An 8,152-nucleotide genomic window follows, 5' to 3' on the forward strand; every position below is an offset into this window, starting at 1 on the left:
GAACAAGTGAAAACATCGCTTTGAGAAACCAAATTCCCTTCGCAAGGGTCATGCCATCATCTGAGCGACATACAGAAGCACCTGGGGGGCAGAAGGGAGCCGCTGTTGGTGAGCCTCCGGCACAGCTGGCCCTCACAGGCTCCCCACACGCCTTTCCACTCTGTCCTCTGGGCCACGGTTCCCAAATCTGGCCCCAGAACCAGCAGCATCAGTAACACCCAGTAACTGGCTGAAAATGCCCATTTTCAGGCCTCACTCCAGACCCACTGAATCAGAAACTCTGGGGGAGGGGCCAGCGCTCTGAGCAATGCCGATGTGCACCAGCGTCTGACAAAGACCACTAGTCTATCTGCAAAGTGGTTATTATTGGCCCTCTTTAGAAGCAAGGAAACCAAAGCTTAGTGATTAAAGTGCCCAAAGCCATCCAGCCAGGAGGCCAATTTGTGCCCACATCTGATTCCAAAGCTACTTGTCACATGGCCTTAGTAGCCAAACTATCTGTACCATTTGGTGTCCTCAGCTACAGAGCCACCGAGGTGTGACGATGACACTTCCTTAAGAGGGAAGGGTGGGAGTGAGAGGTGGGACGAAGCCTGCGCTCAGAAGTGATGAATTATAGATGCTTTTAAACCCACATCATGCATCAGCCCTGGATGGTCAGCTGCCCCGCAGGGCGAGCCTGCTTCTCCCTGCTCCACTTGTTAGCTGGGTGCCATGAAGAGGACACAGGGGTCCCTCCACTGACCTCTGCACCCCAATTTCTACCACTGCTTTGACCAGAAAGAGTAAGAAGCTACCCTCCCTGTCTCTAGAGGGCTGGCGCATTCGGCCCAGACCAGGACTAACAGGAAGGCACAAAGCGGCCCCAGCACCTGGGTGGGCCGGGGCTGAGTCACCAGAAGGAATCCGGCACATGCAAGGGGTATTATAACAGTGCCACAGATCTGCTTCAAAGGAGCCAGGCCAATTTTTAAAACCAAACCCTAAATTTCGCCTCGATCAAGCAGTCCACGAAACTCTTGATATTCGAACCTCAGCACCTTCACAGATCCTAAAGTTAGGAAAAAGACAGACATCTCCTCGTTCACAACTCCCAACCTTCTAAATAAACTTGATGACTTTCAGATCACAAGCTTATCCTTCAGCTTAAGTGAGTACTCATCATCACTGCTTTCTGCAGTGGCTGGTGGAGTAGCAGGGACCCAGGTTTGGTAATCACACAGGCCTGAGTTTGACTCCTGGCTGGGTCAGTTCCTCAAAGGTTACCGAACCTCTCTGGGCCTCAGTTTTTCCATTCATGGATGGGTGACAATCCCTGTGTTACACATGGATGTAAAGACAAAATGAAATTATGTTCAACAGCAGCAACAAAGTCTGCTCAAACAGCTTTGTATTTTAAGACATCAAAAACCTGGAAGATAGGTGTGGTCAAACAGCCCGTGGACAGATGCTACTCAACACACCCTCTCCGCTTCACAGACACTTACTTCACTGTGTTTGTTTTTCTAAGTTTCTATTTTTAGACACCTTGAACAAGCTAACTAAGACCAAAGAAAATTCCATTGACAAACTTATCAGAAAGCTTGTCAATTTTCAAAAACTCAACAGATGGGGATAAATGGTCATTTCACAATGCATCTGACAAAAGCAAAACCTGCTCTCTCCCACCTCAGCAATCTTAATCAGGTCACCCCACAGGACTCCGTCCTCCTCCAGCTCACAGCTGGGCTTAGAGTGCGTCTCTTCACCCCAGTACTCAGTTTCTCAGATGAGGTAACAGGTATCATAATATTTGGGGATCCAACAGCCAATAGGTGAATCCCAGCCCCATCACCTACTGGCTGTGTGACCTTGAGCACAGGACTGATGCTCCTGGGCCTCAGTTTCCTCACCTGTAGAAAGGAGATAATACCCACGTGACTGACATAGGACTGCTGGACCACCAGCAGCAGTTTTTGCAAGAGCAAGACAGAACAATGGCGCCTACAGCAGGGATGGGTAAGTGTGTTCCCTGCCCATCCCCAGGACTCCTTGCACACCTCACATCTTCAGCAAGTACCTGCCACACACCAGAGACTGAGCTGGTGCTGGGGAAGCAAAGGCAGGGTGATCACCGGCCTCAAAGACGTCACAGTGTCACAAGAGCCCCAGATACACAGACAGCGTGCTAAGCGCTCCAAAAGAAAGCCTGGGGTGGTGAGGCTCAGGGAGCAGAGCTGGAGGGGCCCAGACGCTGGGGGAGCTGGCTGGCGAAGGCTGGACAGAAGATCTGTTTAAACAGAATGCTTGAGTGGAAAGCCCAGCAGACAAATGGGGGAGTAGGACTAGATAACTCCTCATATTCTCCCAGACTTCACTCCCCCAAATCCAAGCCCTTTGATTTCTCCAAGGCTCAGGGTCAACAGGTCCTCATGCCATAAAATGCCAACAACCACATTCATCCACACCCCACCAATCCAACAGGAAGATTCTGGGGAACAGTGAGAACAGCTCTCAGAAAGCTTTGAAAACTTTAACACACTTCACAAGAGTATGGCAATGGGGGCTTCCCTGGTGGCGCAGTGGTTAAGAATCCGCCTGCCAATGCAGGGGACACGGGTTTGAGCCCTGGTCTGGGAAGATCCCACATGCCACGGAGAGGATAAGCCCGTGTGCCACAACTACTGAGCCTGCGCTCTAGGGCTCACGAGCCACAACTACCGAAGCCCGCGTGCACAGAGCCCGTGCTCTGCAACAAGAGAAGCCACCGCCATGAGAAGCCCGCGCGCCACAACAAAGAGTAGCCCCCGCTCGCCGCAACTACAGAAAGCCCATGCGCAGCAACGAACACCCAATGCAGCCAAAAATAAATAAATTAATTTTTAAAAAAAACCTCAAGAAGCAAATAAGCTTTAAAAATGTAAAATAAAAATACAGATATTGGGCTTCCCTGGTGGCGCAGTGGTTGAGAGTCCGCCTGCCGATGCAGGGGACACGGGTTCGTGCCCCGGTCCGGGAAGATCCCACAGCCAGCGGAGTGGCTAGGCCTGTGAGCCATGGCCGCTGAGCCTGCGCGTCCGTCCGGAGCCTGTGCTGCGCAGCGGGAGAGGCCACAACAGTGAGAGGCCCGCGTACCACAAAATAAATAAATAAATAAATAAATAAATAAAAATACAGATATTAAATAATATACACAGATAAATATGAGAAGATCTTGGCAACTTCTCCGACACAATCACCTGTCCCAAAGATAACTGCTGGAACAAGTACCATTCAGAAACTTGCAGGCCCTTTGGATGTTCATTTAAATACAGATGAAAACTTAATTATCAGTGCAAATTCAATCACTGCTGTGAGGGACTGGGTATATGATTGGTCAGCACCTACCATCCATATCTAGAGCTACAAGAGACACAAGTTTTCTGCCAAATCTTCATTATCCTACATAACTGGGGGAGCGCATGGACAATTAAAAACTAAAATTCACCTTTTCAATCATTTTAACCTCCTGTTCCAATCCCTTCTTTCACAGGGCATTTCCTGAGGTGGAAAGGAAGAACTCACACTTCTCATCTTTTCCTGTCCATTTTCTTACGTGAACGTTGAAAAGTGGAAGGGGATAACCCTAAACATCTCTCTAAAAAAAATTCTGAAACATCCTGGAGAGTGCCCTGGAACCCAAGCATCGAGTTCTGGCACTGACACTGTATTGCTGCATGACCTTGGGCCAATCTCTCTGGGCCTCAGTTTCCCCCATCTGAACCCTCACGATGGTTAAGCCCCAACCTCCTTGCAGCACAGACTCAGATGCGTCCGCAGGGCAGCAAAACAGTGAAGGGCCCCAGACGGAGGAATGGGTTTCCACAGGCCCCTACCGGGGTTTCTGGGGGAGCAAGCTGCACCTCCCCCGCCCCCCGCCCCCCCCCCCCCGCCAAGCCACCGGACCAACTCCGATCGCAAACAAAAACCTGTTGGCACGGACTCCTCTAGGAAGGGCCGGCCTCTCCCAAGGCGCTGGGCTCCTGGGGAGCCGCCCCACGGGGAGAGAGAGGAAGGGTCTCCTGGAAGACGCGGCCCCGCGCACCCAGTCACCCACCCGACCAGGCCGGCAGAATCGCCGGGCGGGGTCTCTGCCATCCCACGCGGAACAAAAGGCAGCTGGAGCCTGGCTCTGCCGCCCCCGATCCCGCTGGGCTGTGGGGCGGGGGCGGGGAGGGAGAACCAGGTCCCTGGGGAAGGGAGGGGACCCGCGGCAGCCCAGAGAGGGACGGCCGGCATCCTGGACGGGGGATCCCTCCCCCGACTCCCGGAGGGAAGGGCCGCCTGGCCCGGGGAGGGGAGCAAAGTGCCCCGGGGAGGAGGCGCGGGGTTGTTCTAGGCTTAAAGGTAAACGGTGAGGCCTGGAGGGGCTCCCGGATCTCGGGTGGGAGGAGGGGGAGCCCCAGGCTCCGAGGATACGAAAGGAAAAGCTCCCCGAGGGGAAATGGGGGGGTCTCTGCAGCGGAACGAGGGACCCAGATGGGGAGGGGGCCGTTCTCCACCTCGTGGGGCGGGTAAGAAGGGGTCCCGCCTGAGGTGGAGACCCGGCTGGGACTGCGGGGGTGCATGCTCTGGCGGACGGCTGGGGGGGCAGCGCTCTGGGGGCGTCCGCCCGTGAAGGGGCAGGGTCCGCGACCTGGGCCCGCTCCGGCCCCCGAGCCCCGTGGCCCCAGCTCACCTGCGCTCCTCCGGGCCGACCCGGATGCGCGGCTGCGGCCGCCAGTAGCGTTGGGGAGGCGGGAGCGAGGGGAGCCACCGGAGACGCCGGCGCTTCCAGCTCCGTTTGACACCCACACACCAGCCAACATGGCGGCCGGGAGGGGGCGCGCCGACTGCGTGCGCGCGCCCGCCCGCCCCGCCCCTCCGCCAGTCCAGGCCCCGCCCCGTGTCCCCGAGGCCCCGCCCCTCCGTCCAGCCCAGGCCACGCAAGGCCCCGCCAGGTGCCCTCTGGCCCCGCCCCGCGCCTGCTGGCATCCCACCCCGGCCCAGCCAGCCCAGACCCGTCGTTCCCCGACCCCAGGGCCTCCACCCCACGACCCCACGCAGACTACCCAGCCCTCCCACCGCGCCCCACAGCCTACGCCCCAGTACTCTACAACCCCCAAACCCCACACACGCGTCCCAACGACCCCAAACCACCACACAAACCCTGGCAAATTCATACCCGAACCCTCGCACACGGCAAACTTCACTCAGACCCCACAAATCTCCCCACGCCTCAGGCACATCTCACAGCTCCACACACCCTCTCCACCCCCCACACACGCACAGAGCCCCCAGCCTGAGCTAAAACACGCTTCCCCTTGCAGTGTGCACTTGTAAGCATCACCAGGTCCAGGAGGTGGAGCTGGACGAGCGGGGGCTGCCGGGGCGCTGGGTGCTGGGATAAGTGTGTTCCCTTTGTGAAAATTCACTGATGTACACTTTAAATGTGTCACTTTAATGTACGTGTTCTACTTCAATAAAACACACTCAAAAATTATTCTGAGGATGGTGCACAGGCTTTGCTAGACTGCTAAAGGGGTTGTGGCACTAAAAAGGTGGGGCTCTACGGTCACCATCCTCCCGTTAGGGGCTTATAGACCCCCTGATTCAGGCTCACCCCTTCACAGGGCCTTGGGCTCTCACACAGGATCCACCTGTTCCCTTTGGTTCAACCAGTGTCCACAAGACACCTCCTGTGTCCCGAGCACCATGCTGGAGGAGGGGCAGACGCTGGAGAGGTGCCCAGGACCTCACAGCTGCCCAACCTGCTCCAGTCAGGGTGGGGTCAGCAGAGACCCCCTCACAGCAGGGTCTGGGGACAGATCAGGGCTTGCTAGGTTGGTAGACAGCACCATCCCTGTGGCCTGTGTTCCAAGGAGGGCCTGTTTCAGGGAAGCTGTTTCCAGAAGTCCCGCTCTGCCCTCACTTACAAAGACACCTAAGGCAAGTCACTGCACTTCTCTAAGCCTCGTGTTCCTGCTTCCTGTGAGGGAGCCAGATGCAGGAAGGCATCCTCTGTTCTCCAAGCTGGGATCTAGACTTCCCTTCTCTGGCAACAAGTAACAGGGAGAGAAGATGGGGGGAAGGAGAGAGGAAAGGGGACAGGAGAGGGGAGATTGAGAGAGAGACACTAACACATGTGCAAACCCATGGCCATTATTCCTTTGAAAAGTCCAACGCTGGTAGCTCTAAAGGCTAGAAACCCCTTCCTGCAGTCTGCTGCCCCATCCCAATGCTCTGTGCTCCTTCTCCACCAGGACAGTGAATTAAGCCCTACGTGCCTGCCTTGAGGCAGGAACCTGAGCTCCCCATTTTGAACTTGGTCCACCCCCATCCCGGAGAAGCCCCTCTACCAGTCCAACCCTTCTTGTGAGCCCCAGCTCTCTGCTAGACCTTCCTGGGTCTGCAGGAGAGCAGAACTTTCCCTGAAATCATGGCCCCTGCCCTCAAAGAGTTTGCAGCTCCAGATGAACTTATGCCAACATGTAGTGGGTGCCTGGTGCAGGCCTGAGTGCTTTCCATAGACTGTGCAAACCAGCGCTGCCGCTAGAACTTCCTGGGATGATGGTAGTGTTGTCCAGCTGCGCCGTCCACGTGTAAGCACTTGAAACGTGGCCAGTGCACCCGAGGAGCTGCTTTTTGAAGATCTTATTTAACTTTAATTGATGAATTTGAATAGCCACAGGTGGCTAGATGCTGCCACATGGAACAGCCCTGGCCCCAAACCTCACCACAACCCCTCAAGATGAGTCTTCTTACTGTTCACATTTTACAGGAGGAAACTGAGGTTTGGAGAGATGCTGGGCTGGGTCACCCAGGCAGAGCCCAATCCCTTCCCCACCCAGCTTGCAAGTCTGCGTAAGATGCGGGTTTAGGAACGAGAGAACTGGATACAGATAAAGAGATGATGAGCCAACCACAGCCCAGGAAGTGAGTTGGAGAGCAATTCAGGGTATTGAGCCAGGCTGGGGAGTAGGGGAGGGCCTCCTGAGGCCAGAAGACCATCTCAGGCGTGCAAGGTCAGAGGGGACATTCCTGCATTCCTCGAAGACATTTCTCCTTCCTGCACCCCCTTTGAAGCCTATCGCCCTCTTGCACTTCCCTCACCCTCTTGCACTTCCCTCTCTCGATTCATCCCCCCATGAGGAGCCATTGAGGCCAGCAGCGCTATTCCCATTTTACAGATGAGGAAACAGAGGCAGGACACAGCAGTGCTGGGATTCAAACCCAGGTTCTACCGAATCCACAGCATGTAAGTTGTCTTGCAGAGGAGGATGCAGGATAAGCCATATGCTTTGTCCAAGGCCAAAGCTGTCCCAGGGCACAGGCTGGAGCAGGCACACTCAACTGCCCTTCCTAGGGTTTGGAGATCGGTTTCAGATGCCTGATGAGGCACAGTGATGGGGGCTGGTCAGGGTGGTGTGTTTCAGAAGCGGAAAGACATGGCTGTGCAGACGGGGATGTCTCTGGGGTTGGAGGAGGGCTTCAAGGGGGAGGCACTACGGGCAGAGAGAGATGGCATGCTGTGAAGACAGCATGCACCTTCTCCTAGTGAAGATGCAGCGGGTCTCAGGGATCTTCCACCAAGGTTTGAACTCTAGATTCAAAACCACTTGTCCAGCAGGAAGAGCCTATGCTGGGAGCCCCACAACAGCTAACTTCCTGTCCACCAGTTCGTTGCCTGACCTTGGCCTGTCACTCCCCCCAGTCCTCAGGTTCCCCATCTGTGAAGAGTAATAATCCCTCCCACCTTGAGGGATTGCATTAAAGTTCATAATGAAAAAGCAGAGTAGGAAATGCTTTGGAAGCTGTAGATGGGCGTTAGCAGTGGTTCTTATTAAGATACAGAGATAAAGTTATCCTGGTCCCTCCAGGCGCTGGAAGTCTAAAAGAGCAGAGGAGTCATGAACACAAACTGAAACTAAAACGCTGAAGTCACATAGGAAATCATAAGAGAAAGGGCTGTGAGAGCTGAAAAGGAAACTTCCTTCTCTCTTGCAGAGAAGGAGCGATCAAGGCCGACTTCCTGAAGTAGAGGTACTGGAGCTAGGAAATAGCAATAATAATACCACCACCAAAGCAGCAAGCGCTGTGCAAACGCTCTGCGTGGATTATTTCATTTCCTGTTCATAACAACCCTGAGTTTTAG

The 8,152-nt window shown here is 54.9% G+C and overlaps 1 protein-coding gene across 1 annotated transcript in view; it reads right to left on the reverse strand.

Annotated features, from left to right (window-relative positions):
* The window catches only part of EPN2 (epsin 2), a gene marked incomplete at its 3' end in the record, with an annotated part of 65,822 nt that extends 61,018 nt beyond the window's left edge, over nt 1–4,804 (reverse strand). The window contains exon 1 of the mRNA XM_082860074.1: nt 4,697–4,804. The remainder of the gene's footprint in view (nt 1–4,696) is intronic.
* Nucleotides 4,805–8,152: the final 3,348 nt, after the last annotated feature.

Source organism: Leucopleurus acutus (assembly GCF_964270905.1).
Source record: "Leucopleurus acutus genome assembly, chromosome: 19".
Classification (NCBI taxonomy): Eukaryota; Metazoa; Chordata; class Mammalia; order Artiodactyla; family Delphinidae; genus Leucopleurus; species Leucopleurus acutus.